Source organism: Cavia porcellus, unplaced genomic scaffold (assembly GCF_034190915.1).
Source record: "Cavia porcellus strain 051 isolate PalLab524CR breed Dunkin Hartley unplaced genomic scaffold, mCavPor4.1 scaffold_15, whole genome shotgun sequence".
Lineage (NCBI taxonomy): Eukaryota > Metazoa > Chordata > Mammalia > Rodentia > Caviidae > Cavia > Cavia porcellus.
In genome coordinates, this window is record NW_026947498.1 from 5,206,353 (window position 1) to 5,220,968 (window position 14,616).

Sequence of the window (14,616 nt, forward strand, 5' to 3'; positions counted from 1 at the left end):
TTCTGGTCTTACATGCACAAGGTCCTATGGTCCATCCCAGCACCACACACACGCACTAAATAAAATAAAACAAAGATGATTTGTCGTTAGGTGGGCATGGTGGTGCAAGCCTATAATCCCTGTGCTTGGGAGCCTGAGGCAGGAGGATCTTGGTGAGTATGTGGACTATATAGTGAGTTCAGCCTGGACTACATGGCAAGACCCTGTCTCCAAAAACCAAACAACAACATGTACAACAAAAACAACAAACAGGGCCTAGGGATTTAGCTCAGAGGCGTAAGCACCTGCCTTGCAAGCAGGCGGTCATGAGTTCGATCCCTGGTACTGCAGCCTCAATCCAAGGGGCTCAGCTACTGCTCAAGCTGGTGGCAAATGCTGGCCTTGTTTCTTTCAATGGATTGCTAGTGAAAAAATACACCTCAATCCAGGCCCTCCTTACCTCCTGTTCGCTATTTTAACCAGTTTTACTGCAGTTTTTCAAACTCTTGCATTAAATAAAAGATTGCAAAGTAGGCAGCTAAACATCTGTGGAGTTTAATGAAATGTTATACAATGCAGCATTGCTGAGCACACTGTTTTAAATGTAATTGAGGATATCTGAGACACAAGATACCTCTGCTTGAGGTTCGGCGATAAAAGATGTTAATACCTGAATCTTTTGTTTCACCTTTTGTTACTTTTTGTCAAACTTACAGCACAATTAGAGGAGTCTGTCTTGCCCTGTTCTTGGGGTTCACTTGTGCTTGTATTACCTGCCCTATTTTCTGTCCTATTTCTTGGTTATAATTTTTTCATTGAGATATAATCCACATACCATAAAATCCTTTACCAATATACAATTCATTATTTTTATATACATGCAGCGTTCCAATTATCACTACTAATTTCAGAATTTTGTCACTCCCCAAAAGAAAACCCTGTACTCTGGGAGGCTGAGGCAGGAGCATCCCAGGAGCCCAGTCCACATGATAGGGATTTAATGAGAACCTGCCTCAAAATTAAAAAAAAAAAATTAAAATGGGCTGGGGTTGTAACTCAGTGCAAAAAGCCTGGGGGTTCAATCTCCAGTACTGGGGAAAAAGGAAAGAAGCCTTCACACATTAGAATCAATCCCATTTTCTCCTGCCCCCATTCTCTGTCAAATACTACCCTATTTTCCTTGTCTTTACATTTCTCTATTCTGGGCATTTCGTATACATGAAATCATACAATATGCTGTCTCTCGTGTCTGGCTTTACCCAGCATAACGTTTCATGGCCCATCCATGGCCGTGGGAATCAGTATTTCACTCCTTTTTATGGCCAAGAGTCGCTTTACTTCATTCATTCACTTGCTGGCGGGCATACGGCTGTTCTCCCTCTGGCTCTCAGGAGTAACAGTCCTATGGACATCTGGGTTCGGGTTTGTGTGGACATGGGTTCATTTCCCCTTCCCCAGTCCCTAAGACTAGGATCTCTGGACCACACGGTAACAGCAACGCTTATTGCTTGAGCAGCTGCTAGCCTGCCAAAGGAGCTACACCACTCTACCCTCTCACAGCAATGCACAAGCTCCCAGTGCTGCTTCATCCTTAACAAGATGTTACTACTTCCTGACGATAGCTTCCCAGCGGCTGGGAAATCAGCCTCCTTGAGGCTCTGATTTGCATTTCCCCAGTCAGTAGTGATGCTGAGTATTGTACTCGTGCCTATTGGTCATTTGGGCATCTTTGCAGGACTGTCAGTTCCAATCCTTTGCTGTTACTTTAATCATTTCTCTTTTTATTTTGAGACGTGACAGTTCTTTATATATATTTTGGAAAACAGACCCTTATTAGGCATGACTTACAAACATTCTCCCATTCTGTGGCTGGACAGAATGTTTTTGGCACTTTGCCTTTTTAAAAAGATTGGTACATTTTATATATACGGTCACATTCATCATAGATAATTTGTATCTGTACGTAATACATCTTGATTCTTATTTTCCCATTCCTCTCCTTTTCACTATTTTTAAAAATCCATTTTATTCCAGCATAGAAAGACAAAAAGAAAAGGAGGAGAAGGAGAAAGAGAAGAAGAGGAAGGAGGAGATGGAGAAGGAGGAGATGAAGAAGATGAAGGAGAAGGATGAGGAGAAGGAGAAGAAGGAGGAAAGGAGAAGTAGGAGGTGGAGGAGGAGAAGGAGGAGGAGATGGAGAAGAACAACATAGCTTCAGAGCCAGTCAATCAGGGTCCCTTTCACTATTTACAAAAGGTTCATTTCCATTTTTTCCTTCTATTCTTTCTCTCTTTCCCCCTCCTTCTCCTTTTTTCCCTCCCTATTTGAATATTTCCTCCCCATTTCCCAGTACTATTATACATTAAGGTCCTGAATGACAATTTGGTTTCTCATGCCAGAGAAACAATGTGGTATTTACACACCTGTCTGATGATTTCACTGAGCAAATGGTTGCAAGGGGCCTCCATTTAGCTAGAAATGTCTCCAGGAAAGCCCTCTCTTTTAGGTGAAAGTTAATTTAGTTCCACTAGATAACACCGCTAATAAACCCACTCACTTAGGGACACTAAGCCTGAAGAGCAGAGGTGACTGTATCACGTGGGCATAATTGGACGCCCCTGCAGCCTCAGGAGGCTTAGGTGTTAGGTGTTAGACCTGGAAGCCCCCCAAAGCCTCATATCTCCCAGGCGGGGCTTGGCAAGGTGCTATGCTCACAGGTGGATTAGTCCACTGCTGAGTTTATGGCTGAATGTGCCCTTGCAGGTAGGGCATGATGGGAGGGCTGGGTTTCTGAGAGTATGACCTGCGAGGTTCCATCTCCCAGCTCCTCCCCTCTCCCTCTACTTCCTGCTGTCCACCATGCTTGCCCTGCCTGGGCAAGCTGACTGTGGACTGAAACCTGAGCCAAAATAACCCTCTGTCTTTAACTTGCATGTGTCAGGTATTTTGTCCCAGTGAGGAGGAAACTAAGACAAGAACTTCATCTAACCTGTGACCAGGTACCAAGAGAGGACACCATGGTCAATTCCTATATATTTAGTTAAAGAAATATTAAATTACTTTAAACAATTTTAGGTTTAAAAAAAAAAGGGCTGGGAGTTTAGCTCAGTGAAATAAGCACCTGCCTGCCTGGTTGTGGATCCCTGGTACAAAAAAAAAAAAAAAAAACCAGAAGAAGAAAGAAAGGAAGCAGGCCAGGTGTGGTGGTGCACACCTGTAATCCCAGTATTTGGGAGGCTGAGGCAGGAGGATCACTGCAAGGTCAAGGCCAGCATGGCCTTCATAGTGAGTTCAAGATCAGCCTGAAATACACAATGAGACCCTGTCTCAGAAAAACAAATGAAAAAGAAGTCTTCCTATCTCCCGTGGCCCCTCCACATTGCTCCCTGGACTGTGCACACTGCTCGAGAGATCCCATTGCCTTGGTTACAGCACAGAGCTAATGTCATCTTCACCAACTTGATTTCTTACAATCCAATTTTCTTGGCTCAGAGAGAAACTCATGACAAGTAAGGGAATAAGCACATACTTGTTTTGCAAATTTCTGCTCTTGTCGCCCCCACAGATGAGCTGGCAGGACTTCACAGCCTCTGACTCACCGCTCCTGACTGGAAATTTCCATCACACAGAGTTCAGAGCGTTTTCAGTAGTGCTGTCTTCATGCAGGAAAAACAGAATATCCGTCATCAAAGAGGGCTCAAAAAAAAAAAAAAGGCAGACCACCAGTAAACCAATATGCTCAATAAATTTACATTTTCAGAACTTTGGAGTAAATTCCCATGGGTCATATACAAGAGTTTGAGAATTTATTTTAGCTAGGTGGAAAAAAATTAGGCATAAAACTGCTCTTTGAAATTACATACATGATTACTATATTTCTTTTTATATTCCCGAGGTGTATTTGAAGAGTATTTAAGAGCACAATTTCTAGATCAAAATGCACAGCAATTTTTTTCTTTTTGAGACAGGGTCTCGCTACATATCCCAGGTTGGCCTCAAATTCTCAGCAATCCTCTTGCCTCAGCCTCCTCAGTGCTGGGATTATAGGTGTGCACTACATGCCCAATTTTGTTATGTTAACATGAAGAAAATAACTTATCTTTTATTCCCTGAAGGCTAGCTTTCTAATGTAAGTTTTTTACTGAAGAACACTGCATGACAAGCAAATGATAGAAGCCATAGGCTTGGTATGTTTCTGCAAAGTTAATACGCTCGCTTGTATAAACAGTGCCCAGATAAAAAAAAAAAGAACACAGCCAGTTCAGCAAGATAATCTCTAGTGCTACTCGAACACTGCAGATTTCATTTGTCTGGTTTTGAAATTGTTATCTGTGGAATCCAGCAGTATCTTCTCTTCGGTCTGGCTTGTCTCCCTTGCATCCTCTGAGTAACTGAGAATCGCACAGCACCTTCCTAGGACTGAAAACAACTCCACTGAGTGGACTCCGCACTTAATTACTGTCCCATTGTCACAGGCAGTCAAGTTTTTAGAAATATTCTAGGCAGTCAGACAGGGCTGGTCCCTCGAGGAAGCCGGCACAGAGGACCAGATGTCTGATGACCTTGGGGGAGACAACACTTCTTGCTGCGGGCCAGATCTCAAAACAAATGCAACCATAGGGATTAAGTCTGGATCACCTTGAGAAGCCAGAAGTCACTATCCAATCCCTAGGGAGGACTCACTACGCTCTAAGAATGTTCTTTTGCTACCTGATTCGCTTCCCCATTTGTCCCTAATGTAATCAATTTTACCTGAACTATTGATCTTATTGATTGACCATAGCTCTGTCCCACCTCATGCCCATCTGCCTTGCGAACTCCCAGCTTTAGACCCGCCTCACCTCATGGTTTTACTCTATAAAAGTTCTGAGAAAATACTAAGCCTTTAACAACCCACTCGGGACCCCTTTTACCTCTCTTCAGATAGAAGCCTTCTTTCTCTCAATAAATATATCCTGCTCTCAACCTCAGTTGTTCCTAAAACTCATTCTTCGATTTTAGAAAACACAAACTCATTTAGGACATAGAGTAGGTTGGGAGTTTCTTTCCCCTGTATCACTATTGATGAATGATTGGCTTGCTTCCAGGTTGTAGCTATTAGAAATGACACTTGGTTGGCCAATGCTGTTGTGGGCTGGACAGGGAATGTTTCTCCAAGCTCTTGTGCTGAAGGCTTGAGATCGCAGCACAGCCAGAGTTCAAGGTGGGCCTTTGAATCCTATGAGGTTTTGGGACTCTGGATCCTGTGAGAGCTCAGCCCCGTCCCTTTCCCAGTGACTGCGTCAAAATACCTTTTCCTGCGGTTGAAAAGAGGAAAGGTACTCTGTGCCGCTTGGTCGTGGTCAGCTGTCTCTAGAGTAGACACAGGTTGGAGGTCAGGTCATTAGAGGAACGCAGCTCCACCAGGTCTCTGCTGCGGGCGACCTGGGACAGGAGCCAGGCCTGGCCTCAGAGCATCACTTACGGGCCACATCCAGGGCGGAGCCACAGCCCCACCTCCTGGAGAACATTCTAGACTATGCCAGATCAGCTCCAGTCTGTGGGCTCCTACCTTGGCCACATGATCGAGAAGTGACGGAATTAATTTCCAAGGCCTTCAAGGTCTACTGCAAACGGAGAGGCCACCGCCAGAGACGCGCCTCTGATTTACAGTGACTTGCTTCTACCATTAGACACCCAAAACGCAAAGAGGACGCTAACAAGGTGTCTGAGGGTCAAAAAAAGGGATCCACCCTCAGTCCCTAAGTGTCACCAGTCAGGCCACTTGGTGAAAGAGGGCCCAAGTTTGAGCCCCTGGGGACAGCACTGTTCTCTGCTGGATCTTTTGTGTCTCTGACCATGGACCCACCCGAAGGCTCAGGCCGCCCCTGGTCTGTCGCGGCTGCTCAGTTTCAGTGAACTTGGGGTGGTAAAGAAGATGGTTTCCTGTCTTTCCGGGTGGCTCCTCCGCTGACCTCCTTGCACTGGGTCTGGGGACGGTGCTCCATGGCTGGGCCGCTGCCCGCCTATGGCCTGGCTGCAGACGTGCGGGGTGACTGAATGTCAGCAGCTGCCCATGCTGCACGCCTACAAAGAAGTCGGGCCCATGAGGCCATGGCCACACTGATTAGCCAGCTCCAGACCCCACTGGGGGACTCGGATTGGCTTAGATTGTCCACTCCCCAGCAATGCACACCTGCTTGACCCAACCTTCTGTAACCGACCATGGGTCTTCTCACTCTTGGCATATCAGACTGGACTGCAATAAAATCCTCTCTGACTGCTTACCCTTGGTTTTGGCTTTGTAGTCTTAGTTGTGCCTCAGTTTAGCCTAAAAACGTAAAACATACCTCCTATATAATGCAAACTGTAGGGTTGTGGATGTAGTTCAGGAGTGCAGGAGAGCCTGCAACACAGGGCTCTGCGTTGGATTTCACATACCAAAAAACCCCCCAAAACAAAAAAACCCTGCCTAACTGTACACTGAGCCACTTTTGTTATTATCGCGATATGTCTTATCGACTTGACTTAATACCCGCCTCTGGGTAGATGTAAGGATGATTGACATGGAAAGCAGCCAATCTATGGCCCTGGATGTGGGGTATCAGCCAATAGCCATGGAACTTGGAAATAATAAAAAAACGAAAAGATGAAGATCGCCTTTCCGCTTTGGAAAAGCTGGTTTTCAGGTTCAGGTTCGTCCTTTGGACCTTTTTCTCCCGTTTAGCCTGCTAACAGAGGCTCGGATCTGCATGCTGACTGTTCTTGCATATTTCCATCACCAATGCGCAGGCCAAAATTTCAGATTCTTCACCTGGAAACCCGCGAACGACCAAACCGGTAAGGTGGCCTACATTAATTCTTTATAATGCCTTTTTAGAGATTTTTTTTCCTTTTTGAGATAAGAGTCTTGCTATATGTAGTTGGCCAGACATAACAGACTACATAATGATTTGCATTTATTTTAAGAAAATGGCAAGAACCAGATGCGGTGGTATATATTTATAATCCCAGCAATGGAGAGGCTGAGGCAGGAGGATTACCGCGAATTCCTGGCCAGGTTGGGATCCGTAGCCTCGTCTCCGAAAAAAGTTGGGGGAGGGGGTAAGGACAAATATATAGTAATACAAAGCAAAATAGTCATTCAGTGCTTCGAGAGAGAATAAAGACAACTGAAATAACACAAGGCAACTTTTTGGAGGTGATGGGCAAGTTCTAAAACCAATTATGAAATGTACAAAAATCTTTTTTGAGTTGTAGAGTACAGGTGGGGTAAACGTAGATCCCCAAAAGCTACTTTTAAAAAACTTAGATTCTTTCACTAAAACACATTTAAAAAAAAAAAATCAGTGAGCCACTGTGGGAATATGGTTACTTTTTGACATGACAAAAATTAAATATTTAAAAGGAACTCTAAAGAAAACAGTTCTAGAGAAACATTGTTTCTTCCCCAATGGGTTAATTTTCATCTCTCTTGGATTTATGTATCAAGACCTTGTCTTAGGAGGACTTTCAGTGATTTCTGCCATCTGTCACACAGACATAAAGAGGTCCCAGCTACACTTTTAGAGTAATGAACTCAATTTCACAGGAAAATAGAAAAAGAAGACCAATGACCCAAACCTAGGTCATCCTTATATAAGCCTGACAGTTCTGTTCTATGTCCAGATGTGCATCTTAAATTCCTTTAAATCCCAAGTTTAGATTTTTAGACAACATAGCAGGCCCAATATCCAAATTTAAGTTAGGCATAAGACACAGGGTTCAGAATCCACAGTGCAAACAAAAATGGTTAAAACTTTTAAAAATACATTTCTAGCCAACATACAGCAGATACGAAAAAGAAAGAAATCATAAGAGTTTGATACATTTTCAAAGCGAGTCACCTTCCAGAAGAACATCAGCCAGCTCGCCATGCTTCCTCTGTGTCCCAGAGGGGAACACTATTCTGACATCTGTCTACTCCCATAAATTATTTTGCTGAATTTTGAGCTGTCCAAACCCATTTTTTAAAAGTCTTGTATACATAGATGGAATTTTCTGTTGGGTACGGATCTAGGAGTCATTCCCGGGTCACAGGCCATGTGTATGGTTGGCAGTGGTATAAATCATTTTATTTTGCTAAAATCTAGAAAACAACTTGAAGTGATTTCAGTGTAAACACACTTAAATGCATAAATTTCCTAAGTATAAATACACATTCATTCTTCAAGCTGATTTCAGCAAACACTGTTATGCACAGGACAATTGGGTATCAGTAACAGAGTTGCTGGGGTGTGATGTCTCACAAACATCCCTGCTTGGGGGAACATTGTCTCCTGTCCTTGGGAAGTGTACCCCAACATTCCTGCCCCCTTGGTGCAGTCTGGATGACCATAGAATTAATCTAAAAGAATATACTAAGTTTGTTCAGTTTCTCCCTAAAGCCTAGAAATCAATTTATTTTTTACTGAAAAAAAATAGCTGGCAGGTAAACACCTGTACCCCAGCACACTGGAAAGCTGATGCAGGAGGGCTTCAAGTGTGGGGAAAGGCTGTGGGCAATTAGAGAGACACTGTCTCAAAATAAAATATGGACTGGGCATGTGGCTCTGTGCAGAGGCCCTGAGTTCAAGCCTCAATACAGAAAATCTGAGGTTCTTAGCAGCACCTGACCCAGGGCCGTCTTTCAATCCTAAGATGATACTCTCTGCTGGGTTCTAGAGCGTGAGGCCTTTGTCTGTGGCCAGTTCCTCTAGAGCAGCTGTGGACCCATCAGCTACTCTGTGTTGGAATAACCAGCATGATGTCTGAGTCCAGGCCAGGGAACCCTTGTTCTTTCTGATTCTTTTTTTTTTTTTTGGTCCTTTTTGAGGCAGGGTCTCTCTATGCAGCTCAGGCTGGCCTTGAGCTCATTTGTAGCTCAGGCTGGTCTCAAACTCCCAACAATCCTCCTGCCTCAGCCTCCTGAGTGCTGGGATTAGAGGTATGAGCCACCATGCCTGGCTTTTCTGCCTGATTCTCCTGTGGTGCAGTTTGGCTTAGAAATCTGGAGCCAGTGTCTTTGGTGCCTCTGCTGCCCCTCCTGACCACTTGGTCTCTGCGCTGAGTGTTTACGGGGATGACCCTCTGTGAAGACAAGGGGCCCGGTGGCCTAGCTGATGGGTTTGCCAGAACGCTCAGACCTCAGGAACTTTTACACCCTAATGAGCCAGGCTGCATAGAGGCCTGGATTTTGATTCTCTGCAAACTCTTTTTTTATTTTTTATTTTATGGAAAAAAACTAAAACACAATTTCATAAAATAATAAGAGAATAACAATAGTTAATACATTGCATATGTTATCCTTAAAGTAGTTACTCAAGCCAGGCATGTAACTCAGTGGCATGCGTTCCCTTCCCCGTACAAAAAAAAAAAAAAAAAAAAAAAAAAATAGGTCAGTAGCATAAGCATTTAGCTCAGTAGCATAAGCGCCTGCCTGGCAAGTATGAGGTTGTGAGTTTGATCCCTGGTACCAAAAAAAACCACAAAAAACAAAAAACCAAACCTCTTACAGACCATTAATCTGTCATGTTTTTTTATCTACTATTTGCTCACAGAATGTGTGGTTGGCTGGGCGTGGTGGTACACACCTGTGATCCCAGCACCAGGGAGTCTGAGACAGGAGGATCACTGTAAATTTGAGGCACCCTGGGCTATCTAGGGAGTTTGAGGCCAGCCTGACCTACACAGCGAGACCCTCTCCCAAAAAAAAGGGAAGCATGGCCACTGACCTGCAGCAGCGTCCTTCAATCACACGGGCTGTTTGGCTTCTGTCACTGTCATGATTAATCCCAGGAGGACAATCTCATTAGTTCACTGCATTGACTGCACCGTTCTTATTGGTGACAAGTCGCTCCTGATAAGGGCTGGGCCCAGGGGGTGAAAACAAGGGCAAGTTTGGGTATTTTAACTTCACCAGGACCATTTTCTTTGAAGGGCTGGACATCAGATCCAATTTCGTTTACTTCAGATCTTTGAGCAAACCACTGCACAGGGAGGTTGATGGGGGGCAAGTTACGTTATTGGGAAGCAGTGCTTGATTTAGGGCTTGTTTTGGGACCACTTATCTGTGCTTACTGCTGACAGCAATAAACATTTTCAAAACACCTGAAGGAATGAAAGTGGACTGCCGTCCAGCACAGAGGGGGCAGGTGAAGGTTAGCTATTTCTCTCTGTTCATTTAGATGAATGTTGGAATAAACAGGGAAAGAAAAACCCAGATGTGAAGCAAATTAACCCAGATAGAAGTTACCTTGCAAGTTCGCCACACATCTGTCCCTGTGTATGGTCCGTCAAGTGTCCCTGTTAGCCTGCGGAATCCACATGTTTTGTAAATTACAGTGCAAAAAGGCAAAGATACTGCCTTACGCCAAACATTTGGTAACTCCTGGAAGTGGATTATCAGTACACTAACATACAACGCTTATTTTGGCCACTCAGGGGCAGAGTTATTCTCAAGGTTAAGTAAAGGTCATCACTTTCCATCCTACCACTTAGTCAGTAGTGATGAAAAAGCAGAGCCTGGAAATTTCACTAAAGAGACAGATGGCCCTGGTTGTGTGTCACTCGGGTCTTTGTGGGTACTGTCCCCATAACCGCTCTGGACAAGTGGTCAAGTGAAATGCCATATTCGTCACTGATGGAATCTCGGTCCTGGGTTCACAGTCTCATTCATGTGTTTTAGTGACCACAGGGCATTGTTTCTGCCTTTTCATAATGTAGCAGCTCCCCTGTATTTCAGACACCTCAAAGGTAATCTTGGCATTAGATGATGAAGAATTTGCTTTGATGTTGCTATTGGATTAGTTTCATAAACTTTAGTCACTTCAGGAGAAAATCTTTAAAACAGAGTCCTCCAAATTTAAACATAGGAAGCAAATACAGACGGCGCTCTAGGAACTTAAGGCTGTAGAGAATCTCCATATGGATGCCTCTAAAGTTCCGGCTCTTATTTACTCCTTAAAATGAGAAAGGCACATGGGAGGCTGAAATTGGGGATTCTGGCAAGTTCAAGGCCAGAGCTACCTAGGGAGTTCAAGGCCAGCCTGAACTCTATAGTGAGACTCTGTTTAAAATAAAAAGGAAAAGAAAACAAATGAGAAAGATGGTTTATACTTCTGTCTTAACTTTCAAAATGATTCAGTGTTAATACTTCTGCCAATTCTAAGTAAAACCCCTGGACAGTGCCTTCACCAACAACCGTGGTCCAAGATGGGAGAGAGAGTGGCCAATAAAGGCACAAGGCCAATAAAGGCACAAGGAGCCCAGCGCCTGCCTGGGTGTGGGTGGGGCCAGGCCCTGTGATTCTTCACTTGTGGGCTGAGCCAGCCCTCAGCGATGCTCATCTAGATAGTGTCTCCCTCTGAGGGGTGGGACAACCAGGGCTTGGGGGAGCTCTTTCCCTAGGCCTCTGGTATTAACTTTCTACCCCGGGACAAATACTGGACACACGGCATGAATGAGGAGAGGCTTGTTTGGTTCAAGGTTAGGTTTATATATAACGGGACCCTGCTCTGCCATAAAGAAGGTTAATGTGAGTCATTGGTAGGAAAACTGATGCCCCTTGAGACCACAATGGTAAATGAGATAAATGTGACACACAAGCTTAAAAGTGGCATGATTTCTAGTATATGAGAAACTCGGTATAAATGAAGAGCAAAACCAAAGACAAATGATAAGAAACAAGGAGATCGATCTTTTGCAAAGGGGAAGGGGGGGCCAAGATTCACTGGAGGTGGGAAGGAGGGGAAATGAGAAGAATCCGGATGTATTACGTTGAGGTACCAGCTTCCCACAAAGAATGTAGTCAGTTCTAATAAAAAAGTTGAAAGAAACCAAAGCTAGCACATACACAGGGTTAAGTAAGGGCGGCTACTTTAACAAGCCATTCTGAGAAATGGCCAAACATCTGATTCTGCTCCTCCCAAGACTCAGCACTTCCTGGTCCAGCAGCCCAGCCAATGCCCTCTGCTTGGCCTTCCTTCAGGGCCACCCCACCAAGGGGCCATGGAGATCCAGGGAACACAGGGGCTGGAACACAGCACAGAGCCAGCAATGCTGCGTTGGCACTGACCCAGAAGGTCGGAGCCCCCAGCAGGATGTCCAATTACTGGTGCCGCAAGGGAATGTATGCTGAAATCTCTCCCAAGACCACAGTTAGAGACAAACGTCCCATGTTGGGGGAGGAGGGATCACAGATGGCTCTGACACAGACTTCTTGCAGGAGTGGGTCAACAAAGTTAGTTCCCAGGAATACCACAGGGGAGCAATTAATGGCTCCTATTCTCTTCACTGGAGCTCTGTGGACATCACCCCCTAGGGTGGTGTGACACACTAGCCAATAACCTGCTGAGGTCCATTGTTCAGGCTTTGGTTTTTCTTTTCTGGTTTTTAAGACAGGGATTCACTATGCATTTGAGGCTGGTCTTGAACTCACTTTGTACCAGGGCTGGCCTCAAACTTGCAGCAATTGCCTCAGCCTCCTGAGAGCTGGGATTACAGGGTGTGTACCAACGATGCCCAGTGTTATATCCTAGTTTTAACCCTTGCGCCTCATTTCTGTTTTGTATGCGCCACTCAACACCCCCCCTTCCCATCTTTCTAGGTTAAGTTTCAATTTCCTGAGAAAGCTGTAAAAGCCTTAGGTATCAGTTTCCTATAACCCCCTCCCCTACCCCTCATCCGGCTATCTGTAATAAAATGGGCTGTTCTTTAAGAACTGCTCTCCTCCGTAAAAATTGTAAAATCTTACCTACTTGATATGTTAACCATTGTTGCCTCTACAAATAACAGATGTGGTGCTAAAATAAGCTAACAGGGGTTGTTAATTACTGCTAGACTTCTCTATTCTCTGCTAAGGGAAAGATGTTTGTCCAATCTAAACTTGCTTGTATGCAGGGAGACTTGCTTGTTAGCTCAACCCTTATCTGAACTCTGCTCTTCCCAGTGTAATCACCACATTCCTGTCCTATAGTGTGCCCCAGCCCCCCTTCTTGCATTGTGAGACCAGTAGCTGTTTGCGGTTTTACAAGATAAAAGCCCTGACTTTTACCTGTCAAGTGCACAGTCTCCAAATTGGCTCCTGAAGACTGTCACCAGGTCTGGCCTAAAATAAAGCCTTTGCTCCCCAAATTTTAATTTCTTGCTTCCTTGGATTTTATTCTGGGGTCCGAGCTATATTTGGGGGCTCATCCGGGATGGGAGCAAGACCTCAGACTCATTTCTGAACATTTGAAAGTAAGTACTCTGGAGGATTTGTTTGGGCCATGGTCAGTTTGTACTCTTGGGGAGGGGCCACCCTCAATTTGGGAAGCAGGGACCTCTCGAGGACAGAGTCAATTGGTTTTTTGGACAAAACTTGTCCATTTGTATAGTTTTCAGAACGAAAACTATTTCATCCATTTGTGACTCTGCCCAGGGTGGGAAACTGCTCCGTTGATTAATTTGTTAATTCCTCCAGATCCCAAAATTTGACCAATTTTTGAGCAAAGACCATTTTGCTGCAGCTTGTCTTGTCTTGTATGTCTATTTGTGTGTCCATTTGGTCTAATTGTTCTCCTTTTGGTTACCCCAAATCTAACAGAACATTCTCTCCTAGGAACCCCTTCTACGAGCCCAAAACAAACAAAGGGATTTAGATGTTTATGTTCAGTGTTTTTGTACTTTAGAATTGTCTGCCTGTTTGAATTTGTTACTAACTTAGGGGCTCGCTGCCCATTTCTGTTGCAGGACTCATATGGCTTATTAGACTCAAGGTTCATAGTAAAAAAATTATTTCCTTTAGCTCACCAAACCGTGCATGAAGCAACCTTTTTTTTGTGTCTTTAATGTTGTGGCACCTTGTTTAATGTTTTAGTCCTCAATTGATTACTTGCAACCTTGGCATGCCTTTTTAAAAAGAGTATTTTTCTTTCTGGTTAAACATATGTGCACATATATATGTATATTTATGGTTTTTAAGAATCATATCAACTTTACCAAGTAAAAACCAGGTCATACTATATTTGAGCCAGTTAAAAGGTTACAGTTTTTTTTCAATACAACATTTTAATGTGGTAAAAAGACATAAAATAATTAAATATGTTTTAGACTACTAAAAGATGACTTCAAGGGTTTTGTTGAGGGTTTTAATGTTGTCTGAGAACTGAGAGGAAAGGTAATTGACTGGTTATAGAAAAAGAGGGACAAAGAAAGTGGTTTTGTCTTCAAGTAAAAATGTCTGGCTGTGTCAGAATGTGTAAGAAGATAAAAGCTCAACTTGGGGGTATATTGTAAGTTGTAGAAAGCTCAAGAGGATGTGAATTTTATTTGTCTTGGTTTATAGTACTGCAAATAATAGGTTTGACAAGAAGTAAATGTGTTCAGAATTTGACAGTGTTAGATCAATTTTAGTAGAAATATTCATAAGATTGGTAAAACTTTGCTGCAAAATGTTTCCATTAAAATGAGATTATAGGGGCTGGAGATTTAGCTCAGTGGCATAAGCGCCTGCCTTGCAAGCAGGCAGTGGTGAGTTCGATCCCTGGTACCGATAAAAATGAAAAAGACAAAAAAAAATGAGATTATAGGTGATTATAGAGATAAGATACAAGTTCTTGCATGTGCTGTGAACATCTGGGAGATTATGCGGCACAATTT

The 14,616-nt window shown here is 43.8% G+C and overlaps 1 long non-coding RNA gene across 17 annotated transcripts in view; it reads right to left on the bottom strand.

The window, feature by feature from the left end:
• LOC101789064 (uncharacterized) overlaps positions 1-14,616 on the bottom strand; it is a 62,669-nt gene that overhangs the window by 5,184 nt on the left and 42,869 nt on the right. For 13 of the 17 annotated variants that reach the window (XR_010039281.1, XR_010039279.1, XR_010039280.1 and 10 more), the window contains one exon: positions 3,509-3,635. The exons of 1 other annotated variant lie outside the window; for it this stretch is intronic. This is a non-coding gene — a long non-coding RNA (uncharacterized LOC101789064). Of the gene's footprint in view, positions 1-3,508; positions 3,676-14,616 lie in introns of all 17 variants that reach the window. 3 more of the 17 variants (XR_002789815.2, XR_010039284.1, XR_002789816.2) reach the window with 3 other exon arrangements.